Genomic DNA, 25,067 nt, shown 5'->3' with positions numbered 1-25,067 from the left:
CATGATCACAATTCAATCATTAATCAGCATATCAGAACTTCACTCCATTAGCTGCTGTTTGTAACAGGGCATCTCAATTGATTATGCTGTAGATTTTTTATGGGTCTTGTTTTATAAATTGAACCTAGTCAAGTAAACATAACATTTGGTAATAGTCTTCATAGCAACTGTCAAAATGACTTATTGTTTTTCCAGTCCTGCATTCCTTCAGAATTAATATTACCTTTGTGCTCTTTATAACACTTATTATTAAAGCTATAAAATTCTCTATGTTTAATGAGTGGATGTTTCATTATATGTATGGTTTGCTTGACAGATTGAAAATTTTTCTAATCTGTTTCTCTTTTCCTCTTGATTGAAGGATTGTAAATATGCAATTAGCAGCTGGAGTAGAAGTAAAAGCAGAAAATGTCAACTGTCAAGCAGCTCCATTGAAAGACACATGATGCTTCAAGTTAAGACAGAAAGACAAAAGCACCTACCAACAAGGATGAAGGTTGCAAAATCTCTGTTTAAACATTCTATTAATCTCTTCCATGAAATAAATATAGTTAATACATCCAGGCATGAGGAATCCACTATGAAAAATGCAGTTTACTTTTGTAATAAAGCTCTGTGTGGTAACGCTATACTCTATTGCCAGTAGAAATTCTGGACTCCACTTCTGTTATAATTCATAACATATATCCCTTTATGTAACATATGGCTGGCCATATCACAGTAATGAGATTGATTTCCCAAGAATATACATGGGAAAAGTGTGCAATACGTCACTGTTGTCTAGAGTACCTTTCTCTCCTAGACTAAAACATATAGTTCTGCTTCCAAGCAGTTGATTACTTCTGTGTCCTCTGTATGAAAACCTGGGTTTGCCTTGGCTCTCTTATGCAATGGCTGACTATGCTTTCGTTCAGCACCGTGGAAGAGGAATGCTGAAAGGAGGCAAGAGGGACATATAGAGATATTTGTTTCCATTGACAAGCCAAAAATAACTGTTTGCAGCAACATGCTATATTTAAAGCCCTATAAAAGCTCTAAATAATTAAAGAGACTGAATTCTCTAGATATTCCTGGTTATCCATACCAGTAGGAGATGTTCAGTGTGAGGCACAGTGAACAGAATGAGGCTGTTTTTAACTTATGCAATAAAAGTTTGCCAAGCCAAGCTGTGCAGAGGTATGAACTCTTGCCTGGACAACTGCCCTGTTAGACTGTCCTATTAGACCAGAATTAACCTTTCTGTTTCCTTCTTAGAGGCAGTTACCATAGAGGTCCTTAGGGTTTAGTGTTGTGAAACATGATTGTTCAATGTGTGGCTAAATAACACAGGGTTGTGGGAATAATCTACCTACCAAAGATTCCAAAAGCTTTTGATGGCTTTCTGGCCAATAGACTAGTGATTCTGTGCCTTTCCCTATCTTCTTCATTTATTTTCATATAACTTTTGAAAAGGTAATTAAGTGCCTCTATTATCTCACAGAGCAGATTTCCACATTCTGTAGGTCATACATCAAATTTATTCCAAATTTTCACAGTACATAACATTTTAGTTTTGTCTGTCATATGTTAGCTAACATGCATTAGGTATATAATCTAAAAATGTCATGTATATCCTGTCATCTGATAAGATGACACTTAGAGAAATATCTCAAAAAGCGTCTGTAGAATGGTAGACAGCTCTGGTATTGATCAAAACAGAAACAGGTCCACTGATGATGTCCCCATTATGTTAAAGAATAAAATTTATTCCTGCAAATCGCACTTATGATTCTTTGGTGATTCAGCTGTTTCACATAGGTAGGACAGATGAAACTGCTGAGAAGTCTTGTGTGTCACAGTCTCCCATGGGATGGGGGTCCAGGCTCACCGAGGCACATCTGCATGAACCATAAGCATGCTGCTGCAGGTCTGTGCACCAGCTCTGCTCTACTCCCAGGGTGCTTCACTGGCTTGATCACAGCTTCTGAAAGAGTTCTATGGTAATAGATATGTTGGCTTATAGTTTGCTGCTTTTGGAGAATGTGATAGTTGACACAACAGAGAATGGACTTCACAAAAGGATTAAAAGCAAAAAAGCAAAACCCAGAGCAGTTAAAATTTTCTTGACCTATGTAAAATTTTGAATACATGTCAGAAAATGTCTTAATTTTCTCAATACTTATATCCCTCATATTATTCAAAGTCTTGAGTATCAGGAATCTGGTTTGATGTACTAGTTATCGCTAATTAAAACACAGATGAATGGTTAATAATATGACACACTGTTAAGAGATAAAGTATGACAGAATTGTAATCTAGTTGGTCCAAATTATCCAGGGAAAACCATAAGAAAAGAACCAAGCAGGAACAGGTTGTCAGGAGCTAGCAAGGGCTGGCCAGGAGAAGGAGCCAGGCAACAACATCCGAGTGCAATGACAAGTCTATTTGAGGCAGTGGCCTCACTGACCCCATCCCATCCCTGCAATGGGGCAGGGCCAGGGATGGCAGCCAGGGTCCCCTCAATATAAACTGGACAGTAATCCTGTATTCCTTCACCAGGCAGCCATTGAACCAGAAAGAATAGAGACCGCTGGCTCTACACCTTGCATGAGCTAACCAGAAATTAACTTAGTTTATGTTAAACAGAAGAATTAAGTAAGGCAGGTCTATAAACGTGGTTTCAGCAGAGAAAACATTTGCAAATTAGTTAACGAAGACTGCTGGACTGAGGACCCTGGGAATGTGCATTTAGAGAGAGCTTGACATTTCTTTAGGACAAGGTGCTGACTTGTTAGGGTTTCTATCCAAGCAGTGGGGAAATAGGAGGAATTACCAAGCTGATGTGGTGCATGATAACCTGGCAAGTTAATTAGTAATAAGGAGAAATCATACAAGAAAATAAAAAGACCTGAAGTAAGAGTCAAACCAGAGGTCAAACTGTATAGGCCTTTAGTGAGAAATCGTACAAGTTAGACTGATTTGCTTTCCAAACAAACAGCAAAAAGTTCTGTATATGTACAGTTAACCCTCCCCACCCCCAAAGAAAAAATTCAAGGATCACTACTTTGCAAAACTGGGCTAGAGATTAAACAAGATCTAACTATACCCAAAACCTAACTCAATAGCTCCAACTGGTCCTCTGTAAGAATTTGCTATAAGAATTTAATTACTGTTAGTAAATATGTCCTGAGCTGTCACAATTTCGAATCTGAAACTGACGCTAATTTACGTGCTTCAAAGTGTAAGTCTATTGTTACTGATTAAAGATCAGGGAGAAATCCAGTGTTGAGAGGTATATTACTCCTCATTTGTGGTTTCTTTTTGCTGTTTCTTGAGAAGTGTCAAATGCTGGCCCTTCTCAAACCAAAACCAGGAATACTTTAAATTAGTGTAGCAAATCCCACAAATCACTTAATTACTTTGTTTAGCATTAGTTAAACAGATCTGTTAAGCATGCAAGTAAAGCTTTATCCTGTCTGAGAAGCAATAGCAAATTTGGAATATCTATAGACAGAGAGTGGGCTATTTGTGTGCAGAATTATCCTCTTTGTGTTCCAGGACATTTATTTTTAAAGAAGGATTTCTATTCATGAGTAGAAGACTGGACTGGAAAGGTACTCCACTTTTCACAGTTCATATTGTCTGTTTCACTAAAGAAAAGAGAAAAGTCCGCAGAGGAATCCAAGTTCCATGTAACTCTCTGAAGACGGTGTTCTCATCAGTCAGTCTTTTGCATGTGACATGTGACTTAGAGGAGCTATTTTGGGACTATTTCTAGGATCTGGTTTTAAAACATCGAGTGAAAAAATAAGGAAGTGGGTCAAAAAGAATGAGAAATAGTCTGAAATTATACTAGAGAGGATAATATTTTGTCTTTCAATGTGGTTCTTCTTCTCAGGATCCCAGGGAGGGGGCATTGCCAACTGAGCATCTGAGTGATGTCAAGGTCCCAGCTCTGCTTCTAGACCACTGTGCCAGGGATCAGCAGGCTGGGCAGTGGATCCCTCCCTTCTCCAGAGCACCATCTCCTCCAATCCTGCTTCCTCTGTGCTACTCAGACATTTGCACTATGCCTCTCCTTCTGCCAGCATACAGAAAAGCGGGGAAGAACAGGTAAGGAAAGGGTTAAAGAAGAAAAGACATCTTTTCCATGTCACAAAGAATTTGTTCAAGAATTTAAAGATTTCAAGGTCAATTTCAAAATTATGGAGTTGTTCCCCAGAATAAGAGATATTTGATTTGACAAAAAACACCCCCCTTTTTTTTTCCCCTAAAGAAATTCCCTTATTTTCAATCTACTGAATTTTTGGCATGTACCGCTTCATCAGTACAGTGTAAAGATAGGAGGTAATCCTTGTCTCCACCTCAGATAAAACGTCTGTACAAACTTCCTTCTAGACAGCTTTCTGCTCCATCTTTTTTTTTTGTATCCATTCCTTTCCTCTTTCCCACCCCATCCCCCAAAACATGGGGCCAGTTTTGCTAACCTAATCAATCACATTTGAATGAATAATTTTAAAGACATTTAGTTCAAAACTCTGTTAGATAATCTTGCTTAAACTAGAGGAAACAAATATACAAGACTGAAAGGACCTAATTGAAACTAGAAAAGGAAAACATTGTCACTATAGAATTCCAAAATGCCTGACTACCAAAGATATGAACGTGAAACAAAATGCCCTTTGTTTGACTTTCCATTGAGTGCTACTGCCAACATTTCCAGAACCCCCATTATTATTCATAAACAGAATTCTCCATAACACCATATAACTGTCATGTAAGCAATACAGATTGTATTGTTCCACAAGAAATTTTTTTTCCTAAAAAAGCTTGGCTCAACCTTTCTTTCTCTCTGGCACTGATGCCCATTTTACTACAAATATATGCAGAGAAAAAAGGAAGCCAATACCTGTAACCACTCATACACTGAGCTTTCACATCTGCAACACCCACATGCCAACCTCCAGAAAAGGTCTTTCCCAGGAGTGGCTTTGAGTTTGGGGCTGACTGGTTCCCCACTGCCTCCTTTGTTGTCAGTCCAGTGCTCATGAAACACCACCATCAAATGCAATCTCTACTAACATATTGATAACCTTAGTACTAGACTATCCAAATTCATCAAGCTGCATAGTTTGCAAGAAGGAGAGAGGAAAGTCATTATTTAACTACTTAAAAATTACTTAAATTAATTCCTGCCCACCTTTCTGAAAAGAAATCAAAAGCTTTAGGAAATGGATGGCAATCAGTGACAAGATCGAAACCCATATGACTGAAGTGTTAGCAGACCAAGCCAGATGAAGTTGTATTATATTTAATGCAGATGTGTCTTTCACTTTAAAAGAAACAGCTGCTTTTAGTTTAAATTTCATTTACGATGGAGTCAGAGATTATCAAATGCCATTCCCCATTCACTTCCAGCCGCCATAGGAAGCAGTATTAGATAAAACTCACGCAAGGAGGTATTCTTTGCTAATGCTGGCTACATATGAGGGAATTTAAGGAAAAGTGAGAATGATAGGCAAAGAATCAGGACACAGTGAGAACAGGCTCTATTTGAAGCTAAACTTTCAGAGAACGATAGTCAAAGACTGCACAACCTTAGGGAGCATAAGATCAAAGGTCTATCTAGCCTGTCTCTAGCAGAGGGCCAGATACTATCAAATGACTGTGAAAATCGGAGGTTTCGGAGAGGGATCGTTCCCCTTCCTAGTTTGAAAGACTTATGATTTATGGTCTCCTTGAGACAAAGAACGATCCAGGCCATCATGTTTAATCCTGTCATTAACTGATGGTAGAAATACTATAGGATTTGCTATATGAGTTGTTCTGTGATAAGGTACTCAGATCTACAATTTTAAGCTTACTTTAAATCATGAGGTTTTTTCCCTGTGACCTGCAATTCTAGGCTTTTCGACAAAGAACTGTTAAAAATAAGGCAATAAGAACACTAGCTACAGATCATTACCCTATATATTACCCTACAAAATATCTGATTTCTATTCTGTCATGTCATTGTCTTCTTTTTCACTGAGTGTTGTTTATTTAGCTAACAAATGTTTAGCACCAAATACGTTTTATTTTCAATTGTATCCCTAACCCACTTCCGTGAATATAAATAAAATAATAACAAAAAACCTCCAAGGAGTCCAAATTTCACTCCAATTTTTTGTTCAAAGGTAAAAAAGAGATCAGTTAAAAAGCATGACTGATCTCTCTGATATACTAAAGCAGAGACACCTGCATCCAGGCTTTTAACTTAAAATCATTTAATCTGCTTTCTTTTTTCGTAGAATCATAGAATTGTAGAATCATAGACTGGCTTGAGTTGGAAGGGATCTTAAGGATAATCTAGTTCCAACACTCCTGCCATGGGCAGGAACACCTTTTACTAGATCAGGTTGTTCAGAGCCCCATCCAACCTGGCCTTGAACACTTCCAGGGATGCAGGCATCCACAGCCTCTCTGGGCAACCTGTTCCAGTGCTCCACCACCCATTTTTCCATGCTTCAGGATGCAGTTTCATTGAGGTTTCTATTTCCACATTGGAAAATAACATAATTGAATTCCTGTGGAAGTAATACTTGATATTTATAGAACATGTTTTATCAAGGCATTCTTGAAAATGTGTCACAAACTTTTTTGATTGATGATATATGCTAAATAAATGAAACTTTGCTCATCTGAGTAAATAAAGAAGAAATGCAATTTTTTTTTAAATAGGGGGTGTTGTGTGTGAAAATATATATATTGTGAGTGAAAATACATATGTGGAAACAAAACTCTTTGGGTTTGCCCTTAGTAGACTGCAGACATAGTAGTAAACTGAGTGAAACTGAATACATTTATTTACTGCTTCTTACTAATGAACATTGAACAAAAATGAACACAAAATTCGTCCAAATTTAATCATAAACACCTTGCTTTATAGCAAAAGTCCATGAATCTAGGAAAAAAAATTTTAATCTGTGCTGTACTTCTGTTCCCCTTATGGGTTAAAACTGGTGATAAAAGAAACAGTAATACTGAGAGTACAGATAAATATTATCAGTTAACTGTTAGCAAGAGTGATGGAAGTAAAATTGTCATTAAAGACTAGTAGCTTTAAGCTTAAAGATTTCAGAGGAGTCTAATAGTCTTTGGTTCATGCTACTAATTGATGTTAAATTGGAAGCTGTGCAGTGGAAGCTGTGTGGTCATTCACTGTTTTGCACTGGCAAAATATTTTATTTTTTGCTGGTAGAAGCTTGTTCTACTGTTAAAATGATGGTGCTTCTGAATGCAAATCTTTGAGTAGAGAAGTTAACTTTTATATTTGTCTCGAAATCTGTGTTTTCTCAGTGAAATTATTACATTTTACCTTGGAACAAACCTAGAAAATATGTGCCAAAAACATTAGAAAATGTATATAAACATTGGCAGACTAAAAAGAAATTATTGCCATAGTAACTGGGCCCCAAATTTGCAGACCTACTTATACTGATATAACCCAGAGACACTCCGTTGTTTGCCAGGTGAAGCTTGACATTGGTGAAATGTGAGATCAAAATTTAGCCCGGGGACCTTGAATTAATTTTTAATCCTAAATCAACCTTTAAAATCTCGTGTAGGGGAGGATATGTATAGCTCAACAGAAGTTACATTTTACATTTCATGCAAACTTTCTTCAAAAAAATCAGAAGGAGTAATGTATCTATTGAATAAGTTATTTTAAATTTTGGTACATCTTAAGACGGACTAATATGCAGGGGAGAGGTTTTGGCACTTTGGTGAAAGCTTATTCATTATATAAGATGAGCATCATTCAAGTGCAGAATACTCTATTCATTTATTGTACTCCCAAACCCAGGAAGTAGTTGCTGATAATGATTTCAGATGAGGCTTTATCAGCCTCTTTTTATAACCATTCTCCATTCATAAACAACGGCCACAGAATGAACAAAAGTGAAAACTGAAAGAAAAGAAAATGTTGCTGAATCCTCAAATTCTCTAATAGTTGAAAAGGTAAAAAACCTAAAAATGTGGTTCTGCCTTGACAGCACTAGAATAATTTCTTTTGAAAAGAGCAAAATCCTTCAGAAATAATAAAAACAAACCCACAAACAAAGCACAGGTACTTTGTGACCTGATTATGAAACAGCCCTGTACTTACCTGCACTCCAGCTTTCACAAAGATAAGAGTTTCAGCCTTCATAGACTGACAGAGACTGATGGTCCAAAAAGGAGCCTGAACGAGTTGTACACAGAATCTGGAATACAGTGAGTTTAACATTAACAAAATGAAATCCTTTTCATGGAATATTGAATTGAATTGGCCCTTTGAACTTATTGTTGCATATTTTTTAGCAAATCTTGCTAACACCCACATAAGGCTGAATGTGTAACAACCGTACTCAGTTACCAAAGCTGAGATTAGAAAAGATAGTTATCCAAACCCTCAATCATTCATTGAGGATTAATTAAGAAACTCTCCTTGCTACATAATTATTTCCCAGCAATTTAGCTCAGGGCTTCATGTGTTTAGCTATGAGTCAGCTGAAGGATCCGATACGGTTACTTCTGGAAATAGGAAATTGGATAGATGGGCTAGCAATGCATTTTGGTCCCTGTATTCCTGGGTCCCTGTTTCATATCCAAGCAGCATTCACAGTGCAGTCAATACAGGCTCTTCACTTGGGTGCCATTAACGACCATCTGAATCCTCTGTAGACTCAAATCAGATGTCTAGATTTGGGCATTGTACCACATTTTTATGTCAAACTTCCTGCATTTCGTGCTGAAAATGGGAAATGAGTATCCTTTTTTTTTTTTCCTGAAGCATTAGATTTCTGAAATTAAAATAAATAAGGCAAAGCTGACTAGTTTTCTGACTTGCTTTCTGGTCAGAAAATTTTGTATCAAGCAGAAAGTGAGACATGAAGTTTAAATTAGGCACAGAGACACCAGAGTTAGAAAAATCCAGTAACTACAGTCAGGATTCGACTTGATATAATGTGTTTTCAAGTTTACAGCTGTGGGATTTCCACTTCAAAATAATGCAAAAGGAAGTGGATGCAAAGAAATTTGACTGAAGAAAGCTGCCAGAAGAGCTACAGTGTGATGGTGTTTTTCCCAGAGTGCTTGTATCAGTGAAAATATAGAGCAGCAGTCCTGTAAATGTCAGCAAGGCCAGATACCATTAGAGATTTATACAGAGAGACAAAGCCGTTTTCCATTTAATTCAGTATTGAATTCAAAAGCAGCCAATTTAGATCTTTGATGTGAAGTGTTCTTTCAACGTCAAATCCCATTAGAAAATTAGGACCTGATTCTTATTTGTATGAGAATATAAATGAGAATGTAGGACATTTGCAAAGGAGAAACTATCTATGACAACACTAAGGTTTGGGATTCATATTTTTTTTACTGTTCTGGAGCAACCTGAACTGTACTTCAAGGAGATAAGAATCATACCCCGAAAAGTCTGAAACCCACAGGAGCATAGATATTCACTATGGAGCCAAAGCAAACTGAGAGATAGAGTTATATTCATACCTCGACCTGTGCTAGAAACAAGTATGAGGTGGTGCAGCCTCACCTTGAATCTTGTGACAGTTTTGGTCACCATAATATAAGATAGATATTAAGCTATTAAAGAGTGTCCAAAGGAGGGCAATGAAGATGGTGAAGGGCCTTGAGGGGAAGCTGTATGAGGAGAGGTTGAGGTCACTTGGTCTGTTCAGCTGGGACAAGAGGAGACTGAGGGGAGACTTCATTGTAGTCTACAACTTCCTCATGAGGGGAAGAGGAGAGTCAGGCACTTATCTTTTCTCTGTGGTGACCAGTGATAGAACCCAAGGGAATGGTCTGAAGTTGTGTCAGGGGAGGTTTAGGTTGGATATTAGAAAAAGGTTTTTCACTCAGAGAGTGGTTGGGTACTAGAACAGGCTCCCCAGAAAAGTGGTCACAGCACGAAGGCTGATAGAGTTCAAGAGGCATTTGGATGATGCTCTCAGGCACATGGTATGACTCTTGGGGATGGTCTCATGCAGGGCCAGGAGCTGGACTCAATGATCCTTGTAGGTCCCGTCCAGCTTGGCATATTCTGTCATTCTGTATAAACATGTATACGTCTCACATTTTCTCTTAAGAAAAATCTCAGATGAGTATAATCTCTAATAGCAACCATAAGGCAGATCATTTTGTGAAGAACCTCAGCTATATTTCTGAAAAATATATAGATATGAACTTGGATTGGAGATGGGGCCCAATCTATACAGGAAAAAAAATAGTATTCTTTTTTAGTTCAGTGACAAAATGCGGAGAGCTGTGATTTGGCCTAACATTATGGCATCCAGGCTTGAAGAAACCTTTTGAAGCTAGTATACACAACAGTATACTTTCTCTATAAGAAATACAATTCAGCAGATGAATAAATGGTATGAACAACAGGAATCCTCAGCTTGAACAGGTCATGTGCAAACTGGAACTGATTAAGGGACTGACCTCGGTTTGAAGGGGATTTTCTAATTTTACTAAGAAGTTGGGGATAGGGGTGGGTGTGGGTATGATGATTTGGATGGAAAAGAGCAGAGCAGAAACACTGCAGAAGAATGCAGAGCAAGTAACATGAAGCCTCTTAGACACTTGAAGCAGAAACCTGAAGAACAGCTAGAAGTGAAAGAGTTTCTGGACAGAAACGCTAAAAAGATGTTTGGAAGAAGGAAGGAGTAAATTGGTTCCCCTCGCTTCTTCCCTGTCATCTTCAGAGAATTGAACCTGAATAAACAGATGCCACTATGCATAGAAATGTGAGTCCTAATCTGAAGAGGAAGCAAATTGCAAAACTCTTACCTTCCTCCCCAGCCCCAGTGGCTACCCTTGGGTCAAAAGGGATCCAATGATGAAAACAGATGAAGAGGAATCTAATGATATTAAAAAAAAATCTGGTCTACTGGTGCTGTGTTAGTTGTTTTGGGTGGCATTCCTCCCTTTTTGAAATTTTCTGTATATTTTGGCAGTTAGATAGCATTTCAGCGGAAGTTTCATCTCCCACTCAAATTATGTTGTACATATGCACGAAGTACAGCAGTGGGGAAATGCAAAAAGTATATTTTCTCTGGTAGCTGGTACCGTGTGTATAATTATTTACAATGAGTAAGCAATTTCCTTCAGGTCAGACATGGAGAAATCTTTTTACATTTGTGAAGATAAAAGACAGTGATCTTTGTTACTTGTATGGGTAATAGCTTCTTTTACCTAAAGTAAAAAGTAAAACCAGCAATGCAGAATTAAACAGAATTAAATAAAGGAATTTGTTCTGTATTAATATTTTTCTAGGGATTTTAAAGATGAGAAGTGCAACCTTTTTTATGTGTTGTTTCTTTTGTCTCTGCTTATGCATTTGTTGAATACAAAGTTTCAGAAGTCATCTTTTTATAGGAAGTATAATATAGTGATTAGGCTAAAACTAGCATATCAGGACGAGGAGATCCGTGATGGGGTATATCTGCAGAAGTGGGCTTTGTGATCTGCTTTTTGTTTTGTAGCAGGCTAAACTGTAATCATGAATCTGAGACCTTCCAAATGCCTCAAAAACTGTTCTGAGGATTGAAATCATTGTCAGAGAAAGCTCTCTGTAACTAACAACCCAATTCATCCCTGTTGTAACTTGGTTTGAGACACTCAGTCACAGCTAATTGTTTTTATGAAGCAGATAATGCAACCGAATGAGATTTAGGGGTATAGAGAACAGTTGGGGAAGTTGAATATGAGAAGCAATTTTTTTTCTGGATGTTAGTTTCTACCACTCAAAAGTGCTATTATTACAGCACACAGTCAAGTCAATACTGTCTAGTATTTTACTTCATTTCAACACAAAATTAAATTTATTAGCTAAAAGGAAAGCATTACAAAGCAAACTGATATTCTGTGTCTGATGCTGCCCCTAGTCTTCTGGCTTGTCATCCCCCCATCTATCTTTTTAGAGCTGTTTGTGTTCACAGTCATCAAAAGAACATGATGAAAGGTGATTGATGAACTGTTTTGCAGGTTTATAACAAAACTATACTATTAGGAGTTATTATTTTCTATACTGCAAACAAATCCCTGTGTTTTTTAGTCCTCAGAGGATCTAATTGATGTCTTCACAAATTGTATGCAACCACAGCAGGTTGCAGGGGGAAATTCTGACCTCACTGAAACCTAGGGTAAACTCAAAGAATTTGATGGGGTCATGATTTCATGTGTGATGGCTATCCTAAGGCTCTCTGCACTATACAAAGGTATTAGTGTAAGGCTGCCTAAATATGTAACTTCTTGTTATAAACAGATTACTACAAAAACAAACATGCTATTGTAAAAATTATCTTGTGTGTTTGCTGTAGAAGGACACTCTTTGCTTATTCACTGATGTCTGCAAGGACGAACAAGACCTAAATTCAGATAATGCATGTGTGAAGTCAGCCAAAATAGAAAGAAGTTTATATATATCTGTTATCAGAGTGGTGGCAAATGCTTAATGCTTATAACTTTTTAAAGTATGCCAAGGAAACTCCTCTATAGCAATGCAGTACTACGTAGCTTCTATTCCTCAACAATGTTCTGCTCTGAAGGATCTGTCCTTTAAATAAGGGCAGAACTCAAGAAGAAGTGAAATTGCAGGCAGAGGAAAAATAATTTACATTGCTATGAAGCAGTATTTCATTTTGCCATGGCAAGTACTGTACACTTCATGCTAACAGGAAGTATGTTAAGAGAAAGATGAACAATAAAAATGCTTCTAATACATTTATTATTGTAAACATAACATGCATTATATTCAAACACTCAGTATAACTTACTTAATGCCACAGGCCAATTAGATCATCTCCAATCACATGTGGAAAGAGCTCAAGCTAATCTAATTTGCCCAAGAATGCTCCATTTATTTCTGTGTTTCTAATGTTTTTATACCATTATAAAATGATCACTAAACATGCCCTCCAGTATGGAGCCTCTGTGCACTCAGAAATGTAAGTTCGGAGGACCATTCTTCTAGCAAAACAGTGTTAACTGACTGTTCTTCTAAATTATGTTGCTTAATGGTCAGTGAACATGTGATTCTAAGTAGGGAACACTTGGATCTACACCTGAAAATACTGCTGCTAATATTCAATTGCAAGTGAAGTCAATTGTTTAGATTATCAGAGGAAGGCAAAAACAGCAAACCACCAAAAACCCACTACAGCCTCTAATTTTTTTCGTTCTGTGTGTTTTCCCCTGTGGCAGTGCTGATCTTTACAGTGGGTTGAATGACTCAGGAATTTTAGTTCTCGGGATCTTCTGGTTCTAAATAGTTTTTTGTGCATTCAAAGTCCTAACCGTACAACAAATAATCTGAGGCTATAGTATTGTAAAACAATATATGGGAAAAAAAAAGACCAAAAAACCAAACCAGAAAATAGTGCATGAAGAAAAGTCTGCAGTGATATTTGGTACTTTTGTTTATTTTGTTACAAGAAGGGTTAGCTCCACAGTAAAAAGAGCAATGGAGAAGACAGTGGCACCATTTTACTATACTGTCTTTAAATGAAGGGACATTTTATGGCTGAAAATGTTGTTATGTTTTATGAAAAATCTGGAGAGTGCTCACAATTTGACAGACACTTCTAATTCATAGACAAGGGGTACACATCACTGTGTAACAAGTTGAAGACTTGGGTCTTATGACAGGAAACATTTTGTTTCTTCGTGTTTCAGATGGGTTACATTATCTCATTATTTCTATCTAGTGGCATCAGAGTTTATCATATGGATCAAGTTAGCCCCAATAGTCTGTTTTTCCCTCCTTGTCATCTTCACTAGAAGTATTTGATCAGTACACTCACGCAGTTCGAACCACTAACTCAAAGTTGGGTTCTTTTTTCCTTTCCGTTTCATTTCTCTTAACTTTAATGCATGTAATACCTTGTATTTCACTGCCACTGGGGAGCGTCATAAACATCCAGAAGATTCCTATGAAAGTTTCTCTAAATATTTTCTTGGTAAAACCAAGACTGGGACTGTATCCATCAAACCCCAGAAATATTCGCTGCCATGTGAGACTCATTCAAGCAGTGTTCTGCAGCTGTAGTTGTAACTGCATTGAATGTCTTTAATAAAACTGTACTTTTCCCTGGAGTGATTGAAGTAAAACATAATATTTTAGTTATATACTCTATCTCATATGAAATATAATAATCTGAACTTACAGTATGTTAAAACCCTTCGTCACAGCACAAACTGAACAGTAGGCAAGGTCTAGTGTATGTTACAGGACATTAAAATGAGCATTCAACCAAAAGAAAATCATAAACTGACTCTGCCATAAATCTTGTGAATCCCTGGTGGTTATTAAAATTCCACCAAAATTCACAGGTGATTCCAGTCAGTCCAACTTATCAACCTTGTGGACTGATTAAAGCAATCACACTATTATGAATTAACTGCTGGAAGTAGGATTTTGTAAAATGCAACACAAAGTGGAAGCTTTGGCTTGCTTAATACTGAAAAGTTAATAGGAAACTGTAAATTTTAGGAAAAATATTAGGCCAGTTCATAAAAATCTCTGTATGCAAGGACTGATCCATTTTTCTCTACATATTTCAGCATTCATCTGCTCAAGTAGCCAAATCATTTATACTGTAACCATTTTCAAATGCCATTCATATATACTCTTAAAAGCTAGGAGTTTCTTGTCCATCCCGCTCCCACTTCGGCTCTGGACTTCAACCTCCTCCTTAATAAAGCAGGGAGATGTCCATTTACAGACAGCAGGAAATAACTCCATTAATCATAGAAAAGGATTCTATATGTAGAAAAAAAACATGTACCACACTTTTTCCACATAAAGACGTGATATTCATATGGAAAGGGCCTGAATTAATTTTTATGAATAGGGCCCTTGGTGACTAATTCTTTTCTGAGGAGGGTAACAGGCAAATGTTATCCAGATGCATTCCTCTGGAATTATTCCCAGTTTCTGGAAGTGAAAACTACTGTACCTGTAGTACAATACAGGGTAGTCAGTGAAACTTGATATCAGCATAAATAGTGCAACTGTGTTCCCTTAACTTCTCGCCATTGCTTTAAAAATCTGATCCGTTGTAAACATCTACCAAATCACCTCCCAGTAATTCAGTAATACCTGTGCCTGTTTATACACAGATCTGTGTATGGGAGGTAAAAGTAACTCTGTGAGGTTGCAATCCACCTCAACAACTGAGTCTAACAAAGGTCTTCCAGCTTTGAAAATTTTTTGACTCCAGCTAACAAAGGGAAATATTTATTCCATTTAGAATGATTTTTAGGATGGAAACACTTATACCCATCCTGCTTACACAATGTTAGCACAGTGATTTAGAGTCCACTGTTACAAACAGTCATAATGATACTAAAGAAAATACTCCTGCAACACCCTTTTTGGAGTTTATTCATGGTGTACTACTACTTTTCACACATAAAAGTCAAAGTACTCGAAACAGTAACCGCTGTTGTGGTGAAGGTATGGACATGGGGCAAGAGGATGTGAAGGGACTTGCACAAGCCATTCAAAAAAACATCTCCAGTGGAAGCCTCAAGGATTTTCAAAGTTAAGCATTAGAAAATCCTTAACAAAGAGTTCTAAGTACAGACCAGCCTTTCAGTTTGTCTCCAGTGTGGTTATAAGTGGTTTCTTGTAAGTGTTGGAACAGTTTGAAAATACCCCTTCAGAACTGCTAACAAACCGTGTTGTTGTAACACACTGTCCAGCTATTTGCCAAACTAAATAAGAAAAATCTCACTTTTCGGATATAAAAAAAAAGCCCATTTTTAACCCTGCAAGGTTTATTTGTTCATATGTGTTTTTATATTTCTTTACAACTACAAAGCAAGAGGAGACACTGTGTATATATTCTATATCCTGTCACTACCTCTACTTTTTTAACAGCTTGTAATTGCTTCCAGTAATTTATGAGACGTTAGATTGTAATTTCTACATATGAGTAGGTATTTGGGTTAAGAAATTCTTTTAGGCACTTGTTAGAAGTTTTTAAAATATATCAGTTTCTCTCCCAGTTGTAGCCATTGAAAATTCTTGTCTACCTGTATAACTGGTAGAGCGATATAGGGATTTCCAGGGGTTATTTCACTGAACTTAAGACAGGTATCTAAGATAAATCTTCTTTTTGAGATATGGTCCTTTCTCTGCTACCCATAGAAAGAATTTAGACAACTGTCTTAAAATGGAGGCTTATATTTTAGGCTACTGTAGTTAAGAGAAACTCACAATTAGGATCCATGTTGCCCTCTCTCAGACTTCTTTATGAGTCATGCAAAAGAGAAGACATGTTTAACTGACACACAGTCAGAAAATAAGGCGCTGATACACATTTTAAAACTCCTAGTTACAAGTCAGTAGTTCCAGAAGAAGTTCTGACATGACTTTTTCATTAGGAAATATGTGAGAAGTGCCATATTTGTGGTAGCATGATTGGACACAGAGTTTATTGTCACTTGCCTGAGAAAAGCTATGTCACCCTGACTCCTGCTTACACCAGCACATAACCATCAGACCTTTGTAGCAGATAGCCATTCTCTGAGCATTGAATATTACAAAACGTACCAGCAAACCTCATCTGATATGAGGTTTTGATTCTAATTTGCAAAGATACTCTCTCTACCCTTTCCACAGACAGGTATCTACTCTGACTATGTAATTTAGATAAATACGTAAATATTTGTTATTTGAAAAACAAATCACAACAAATTACCACTTCTCCTTCTCTTCCAGGTACTCCTTGACTAGAAATTACTTTCATATGTTCATAATTTTGATGTTCTTCTCTAATACAAAAACAGGTGTTTCTTGAACAAAGGGCGGTCCAAGATAGTAGTCAGAGCTCCTGTGATATAATCTGAAAGGATGATTAAAACCTTCAGATTATAGTAGCTTCTCTGGAAGATAATTTATCTAATGAATTTCAGCACAAAGCAACTTATTTTGCAGGTTCCAAAAGCTTCTTTTTTAACAAGGCAAAGAGTTGGTCTTCTGTTAGTACTCAAACTGAAAATGTTTCACAGCCTTGTAAGAAACAAGTCTTGTATTCAGGCACTATTAAATGGACACTTTTTTAGTGCACTATGAAAAGTGGGGATTGATCTGCATATCGTATTTTGTTTCACCATAACAAATAGATATTTGGTAGCGAGAGAATGTATAAAACATTATGGTGAAAATAATATATGGTGAAAATAATATATGGTGAAATATATGTGAAAATACTGTATGTACATAGATGGCTAATCCTCTAAAACACTTAAACACTGGTTTGTTTTTACTCATGAAATTACTGTTTGTCATGTACTTAAGTATTTGCAAAAGCTAGATCTTTACACAGTAAATGTTGGATTTTTGGCACTTAACAAATGTGAGAAATCACACTTGTGTAAGTTTCTTCAAATTTGTAGCCCAGTTCCCACAAATATTGTTTTCTACTACTGGAACAGAGCTCTAAGGTAGGACATTTTTCCAAGTGTTCTTATTTGCTGGAATACTGAACAAAGTCCCAATGCTAAATGCCACACTAGACATCATGAAAGAATATCACAGCTTTTGTAATATCAACAGAAATAAAAACATAATACCTTATGCTGACTGGAGGAAAATCTTTCTTCTGATGTTTTCTTCAGTTCTCTTTGGCTTTTTCCTTGTTCATTTGTTTTATTTATTCTGTTTCTAAGAATCAGAAACCAATAGACTGGTTTCCTTGACAAGATAATATCCCAGCAGCCATAGTCATCTGGGCTGGAGAAAATCAGCTGTCATATATGCTGTGAAATGAAGCAAGAGTTTAAAAAGGCCTTATAAATAGATCCACTCCTCACTAACATCGAAATGGATTCTTCCCCTTCTCTGACTTAATATAACCTGAATTTGACCTGCAGGGTATATTGCAAGGCTCATCTTTTCTCACTCTATTGAAAATGGGTGTATACAATAGCTATTGTAAAAGCAGAGCATTGATCAAGCAGGGAGGGAGGATCAGTATGTGAAGAGATGTTTCTTAAATTGCTCTATCAGGTGGTATTTTCAGATTACATCAATGGCTTTTAGGCCATATGAGAACTTCTTTTTTCACATTTACAGGAATCTAAATAAATAAATAACCCTGTTGCATGAGCTATGAGCTATGAGCTGTGAGCATTAATTTTTCACACTGCCTGTTACTAGCCTCAACTGCTCCAGTTGAGATTTCTGGGGTCAGGCAGTCATCCTGACAAGGTGGGTAAAATGCTCAGTTTGCCAAGGAATATAAATAGTACTAATTTAATGGCATACCATCCTTGCTTACAACTAAATATATTTCTCTTTTTTTCTTTCTGAGCTGTCAGAGAGCATATCCATCTACAACAGCAAGTTTCTTTTTGGTATGTGATGTAGAGCTCTTATGACTGTTATTTTCAGGGCTGTGCCTGTTGAGCAGGTCAGGCAAAGCTGACGCTGACCACCCTAGTACCACTGGCAGTGGCATCCCAGTAGCATCCTAGTGATTCTGACTTGTAACATCACCCCTGTTATTTTATTATTGCAAAACAATCACAATAAACTGCTAGTTAATTAGGGGTTGACATTGATTCCAGAGTCAGCGTGAATCAGAGTGCCATGCACAAAGTTTAGTAACACCTGGACCATAAGTCACTATGGCATATCCCACGAGCAAATCCAGCAGCTCTTTCCCCTCAAAAATCAAGATGCTCCATCAGCTACATTGAACTGAAATATGAATGCTCAGGTGCTGCATGTGCCAGTAACAGCACTAATCACTCTCATTTCAGAGTTGGTATTAAAGACTCTATTCATGCCACAAGGAGAGTTATGCAGCTGTTCAGTACTTTCTTTTAGAACATGCATGTGGGAGGTAGGTTGCATAATGAGACATAGCCCTATATTATGTCCTCATCTGTATGTAGGAGGATTTGAGCAAGCAGCAGCATATCTCAGTTTAAAAAAGGCCTTGAAGAAACACCTCTTTTGGTTTGTAGAACAGATCATGGGATCATTTCAAGATGTTTCTGCAGCACCTCAAGAACAGCAAAACCCTTGATTTTCTTTCTAATGAAATGGAAGAAAGTTGCTTCCTGGAGATCTGTGCCACCAAAGCAGAGGTCTTACTGGCCACACACACTGATGCTGCTTAACAATAGCCACTTGTCATATGGACTTGTGCTGATAATTTAGCAATGATGTTGTTGAGATCATGATTTTGGGTGATAATTTCTGTAACTTTCTTCTCATTAGTTTCTCCAAGACCACCATGCCGTCCCAGGAAATCCTTTCCCTATGGACTGAACATCTTTCTCCATCTTTCCTCACACAAAATATTCTGCTACATGCCCGTCAAATTGGCCGTGGGCATAGAGATACACTGTTCTTCAGGGTACTGTGATGAAAATTATGATTCATATCTACAAAATACAGCTCCCAGGGCCAGGGCAGAGTCATGGGGGTAGCACCACATATCTTTGTGCAACTTCAGAACCCATGTCTGGGACTAAGGCATCTGGTAAGCATATAGAAAACACTCAGTGGATATATGGCTCTATTATCGGTTTTTATCACCTATTGTATCAATTTCTGAATTAGTAAAAATAACCTCAGTATTTATGTATTTTTCATGCCAATACTTTTACGTATAGTTGTCATAGACTGACCACAAAATTTTAATTACTGCTATTTAATTTCTAACCAATATACATATGCCATTAGTATAACTTTATTTAGATAACATTGTCTGGTTTCACAGAGATTCATAAAATGATCTGCATTGAAGAGCACAACCTCTCAGCTGTCACATTATCAATACATTGAGTTCTTTATGAATAATTTTCTATTTATCTCTTCTAGAAGTAATCAGAAAGGAGTCACTTTAAATAAACTTCTATTCACAGATGATTGATCGATTATAGAAAATGTAATTTCCTATCCTTTCCAAAGATCTAATTTCATATATAACTAAGCATTTAACTATATTGGAACAAGTTGATTTTACTTTTCTCATGACAGAAAGGTTAAATCAATGACTTACAGCTGACTGTTGAATCCTCTCTTACTTCAAGTATAGTTCCCTTTGCAAGGACTGAGCAGAACAGAAACTATCTGAATATATGGCAATTTCAGTTGAAAATATTTGAATGGAGAATGTGACCAAGTATGTGCAAGCATGTGACTCTAACTACAAGGATTCATCATGCCATTTCTAGCCCAAAGCACTGAAACGTTGCATAACAATAAAATACGCTTATACTGGACATGATGTGCTTTCAACTACCCTGGTACAACTCAGGAAAAACAGTGAGGCAGCACCTAAACAAATAAGCAGAAGATGGCCCGTTACTGCTTGCTCCTCAGGAAGAAAGCATATGGATATTCAGCAGTTTCAGTGTGTAAAATAAGGGGAAGGCACACTGAGCTGAATGGGCTGACCAGAGGTGAGGCTCCAGGGAAGAAGCCAGCAGCTCCTCCTTCTCTCTGTTCCCTGAACCATCCTCAAAGTAGGACATGCTGGCCCTAGGAAGTCAGAATGGACACCGTGCAGATGGTGGGCTGGACAGCCACTGCAGCCATGGGGACGGCGTGTCTTATCTAGACTCGTCTGGCCTTGTTGTGGTTTTCCTGCTGGGCAGCACAGAGCTTACACTGCATCCCTTTCACTGACCCATATACAGTGTTCCCTTCTGGCTTGTTGAATACTTCTTGGGTTGCTGAACACTCAAACAGTTTAAAAATACTATTTAGCAATATTATGATCATATCTTGATCGTTGTCAAGTGTGCTGAGGCATAATTTCATCTCAATGTCTAAAAAGTTTATGACTGCAGGTTTCTAACCACAGAAATTTTCCTACCAAAACTGAGTAGATTGTAGCTCAGGCCTTTAGAGAAGGGGAGGGATAAGCCATGCCATGTGATAAAATAGCCTTTCTTTGTCAAATATAGTTGGTTTCAGTTATGACTCAATATGAAAAGACAGGTTCCTAAAGAAAGTTTCCACATTTCAGTGCCATTCATAAATATTTTAACTTGCTTTTACTTAATGCACGAATGAAAAAACCATAAAGAGGATTTGACCTTAAACCCTTAATTGACAAAGACTAGTTTAAATCCTCTGCAATAGCCGACTAATGCAGTACCATTATGAATCATAAGGAATCTTAGCATGATGCATTCCCATTGTCACTGAACTAGTTAAAGCCAGTGAAGCATGACTAAATTGTTGTGACATTTTCCCAGCCCTACTATTACCTGTCAGATGGGAAAAAATCAAGGCGTCAGGACAAGCTTCCATATTGATGTGCTTGCTGTTGATATTAATTGATGTAAATGGATAAGCTTGTCCATCAACAGTAACAAGCACATCTGCTCATTGTAAAAAGAAATCTTCTTAACCTTCTGTTCTTTTCAGACTCCTTTGATATGAAAAAATAGTCACTTCTATACTCAGCAAATATGATGTTTATTGTGCTTGTTTTTATATTTTTTTCTAATTTGCTGACAAAATGAAATATGAACTCTCCTGGTATTTCATGTTTCTACTCACAATGGATTGAGTTATACAAAGTAGGACATGGAAAAATTACAAAAGCCAGAACAAACAGGGTACCTAATAGTCTTACATAACTGCGAACAGTCCATATCTGCTTTAATCCATCATCTTCCTTACTGCTCTTCAGGAAAAAAAAATAATATTTTTCTTTCTTTCTTTCTTTTTATTCATTTTAAGTACAAAGAAGTTTTCCATGGACTAAAACAGCAGGACTTTGCCTGAGAAATACTATGGAGATCTATAACAAAGACTCCTTCGAGTTCTTTCCTGGATGAATTTACTAATTCCTGATGAATGCTACATGTTGTTATACAAACAGACTTCCCCTAAAGATCTTATTGGCAGTATGGTGCCCGTGACAACAAAGCCTGCTCATAGAAGGCATACATTTATTTCAAACGTCATCCTCTGTCTTATGATTTTTTTCTTCTGCCTAGTTAAAAATAAAAAAGTAATAACAATTAAAAGTACAACATAAATAATCATGCTGAATTCTGTGTATTTTCATTCAGCTATGATTTCAGTCTGGTTAGAAATGTGATGTCTCCTAGCAGAAATAAAGTATGCACTGAGCATCATGTTTGCTGTTTTGAAATCATATTAATGAAGGCAACCACTGCTGCAGACTATATTTAGCATTTCTGTTGATAGAAAGAGAGAATTCAGAAATATCTTCATGTTGGTGATATTTACTGGAAAATAAAACCAAACACTGAGAGAAAGATAAATGGAAATGTAATCAAGTTAAACAGAAATATTTTCAATACAGTACATAAGAAAATTGATACATCTTGAAGAGAAGCAAACTGTAATGTTTTTGAAAACCTCAATATTGTTATCATCTAATACAAACCTTTAACTTATTTTTTTCTGTTTTATCTAACAGCTGTACTATGAAATTCAACTAATCTGAAAGTAATGCTGAGATCTGAAGCAGGCATGAATACCGATGAAGGCTAAAAGGATGCCAAATTAAACCTCAACTCATATCCTCTTTGCTGTAAAGTATGTTGGCATATATCTTTTTGCAGAAAGGTCTTACAGTCCTTCTGAGGCTGTGGCTACAAATCCAGACTGTATGCACCTCCTAGGAGTATTTTAAACAAAGAGTACCAGTTAGGCTATTGTTAAATTATCCCGGGTTTGTTTTGCACCTCTCACACTACTCCCTAGCAAATGAAATCTTCCTCTGAAGTCTGGAAGTTCCAGTTAGTCACTATTTATAACATTGACACTCAAGGGAAAGTGTAGAGATTTCAGTACTATCCAGATTACAGCCTGGGAAGCTATTGTCTCCCCAGCACAGCTGATGCAAGTTGTTTAAGAGTCATTTTTCAGTTGTTTAAGAGTCATTTGAAATAGCCAAGAAAATGTCAGCTAACACAAACACATCACGATGCCTGATGTGATACTTCTCTTCTTTTGAATCATTCTTCCATTTCAGAACAGAAAAACAAAACAACACGTTGAAATTTCATTTCAGCTTGATATATCTTTTGATCATTCATTTCACCTGGGTCCTATGGGTGCATTTATTTGTGAGCCAAAAATTTTCTGCCAATGTAAACAAGTGAAAGAGCATTGAGGAGCTTCACTGAGCTGTAGGCATTTACCAGAGCAGAGACCATGTCCCAAAGCCTTTATAAAATAGAAAGTTTTTTTTTTTAAAACAATTATGCTTGAAATAAAAAATAGCTTTATATCAGACCCAAAGAGGCATAACATTCACTGCAGAGGTATAATTCACTTTGAATCTAAATAAATAATGTCATATTGCCTCTATTTTCTCTTCCTAATGGTTTTAAAGACTGAAAAGTTTTTCGTATAATTTAAAACTATATTAATCAGTAACTCTTCACATTTTTGACCTAAAGCAATTTTGGAAATATTTCAAATAAATATCATTGACCAGAAAGAATGGAAAAAAAGGAATTAAGTGGATCAAAAAAAGTAAATACTTTTTGTAAGCAAGACGATATAACATTTTATAATCTCTGTATTTATGTTTTGTACAGAGACAAAAAAGGTATTTTGTTACGACTCATCCGTAGGATATTAAACTACCACTTAACTACCACTTGGCCAAAATTCACAAATTAGCAGCAATTGCATTAAATCCCCCCACAGATACTAAATAACAGCTATGATATAATCATAAATTATTCCTCTTAGGATTTGATTTTATCCAAATATAAATCAGATAAATTAAGAAATATAGGAGGAAATAACAGGTTTAATCCGATTAATGATTTTTAATAATCACTGATCTCAATTGTATTTTAACTCAAAACCTAAAATTGAATGCTGCCTCATCTCCCTAGCAGTCCAAACGACTCTTTGAAAACAGAAATAACGTTATGACAGTATTTAATTTCTATTGTGGAAGCTATATCTTGCAATACAGTACAGAGAGCACTGCAACAATCATTGCAGTAGTTATTCAGATGTTCTTCAGCATCCAATAGGTCATGCTATGATTTATCACAGCTTTCTTAATAAATACCAGGACAATGATCTAAACCTTTTATCATTTTGATTATGAAATAACTCAATTGAACTTCAAATAATTATTCAGTTCTAAATTATTGTAACTCAGAGCAGAAATTACCCCTCTCTTTGGGTGTGTTTGTGTGTGTGAAAGTGTCTATCAATACAACTACTACTTTTCAGTGAAGTTATATCTACTCTAAGCACAATCGTATGGTTCAAGTCTTTGAGACTTATAATCACTATATATGTTAAATGTCAAACAAATTTAAAGACAAAAACTGGGGAAGAAACACTTGCTTATTTAGACCAGAGACATGAGGTAAAAAAAACCTCTATGAAGGGAGCTGTAACTTTCTTTTAACTAAAATGCATATTTGAGATGATGAAACAATTCACAAATTCATGTATAATTTATAATTTTTCAGCAAAAACATTTTAAAAAGTCAAAACACTTCACTCTGACATTTTCAAGTGAAATGTTTTGATTTTTTTCATTTCAAAACAACTTTTCATTTAGAAAAATTTACTAGCATTTTCAATGTTCCCCTGAATATTTAATATTTTGGTCAATCTGAAAATAAAGTCTCAGATCTCTTCTTTTTGAGAATATTAAAAATGTTCAAATTAATTTTTTCAATTGGTTATTCTTTATCTGCTTGATCAAAAAATTCAGTTAGTCCCACAGTTCTTCTCTAACAGTCCTGTAAGACTACTTTGATAGGCTCGATACCCATTTTAGCTTCACTAAATAAACATGAGAGATGTGCCTAAGCTTCCAGCACTGGTGTTACTGCTCTGTAAATGTTAATAGAACTTTGGCCAAGAATATGTGTCCTGTCTGAGGAGGAATGATATATCAGCAATAGCAGTAGATGGAAGCCCCTACAGATCTCATGCTTCCAACATTCCCTCCTTTCACCACAAGTTTAACAGGAGGTAAAAAGCACTTGCATGGATATGGTCTATATGGATATGCTGAGTATGATTACCGCACTAAGGGACTGTGGGATGACACTAC

General features: G+C 36.6%; 1 long non-coding RNA gene across 3 annotated transcripts in view; it reads left to right on the top strand.

Moving 5' to 3' along the window:
* Window positions 1-25,067, top strand: part of LOC108504516 — a 93,881-nt gene that overhangs the window by 64,585 nt on the left and 4,229 nt on the right. For all 3 annotated transcript variants that reach the window (XR_001877147.1, XR_001877146.1, XR_001877145.1), the window contains 4 exons: window positions 362-496; window positions 3,878-4,092; window positions 19,256-19,520; window positions 22,446-22,564. This is a non-coding gene — a long non-coding RNA (uncharacterized LOC108504516). The remainder of the gene's footprint in view (window positions 1-361; window positions 497-3,877; window positions 4,093-19,255; window positions 19,521-22,445; window positions 22,565-25,067) is intronic.

Source organism: Lepidothrix coronata, unplaced genomic scaffold (assembly GCF_001604755.1).
Source record: "Lepidothrix coronata isolate B3197 unplaced genomic scaffold, Lepidothrix_coronata-1.0 Scaffold166, whole genome shotgun sequence".
NCBI classification, from domain to species: Eukaryota; Metazoa; Chordata; class Aves; order Passeriformes; family Pipridae; genus Lepidothrix; species Lepidothrix coronata.
Note: the sequence above shows the minus strand (reverse complement) of the source record. Positions and strands in the feature narration are given on the sequence as shown.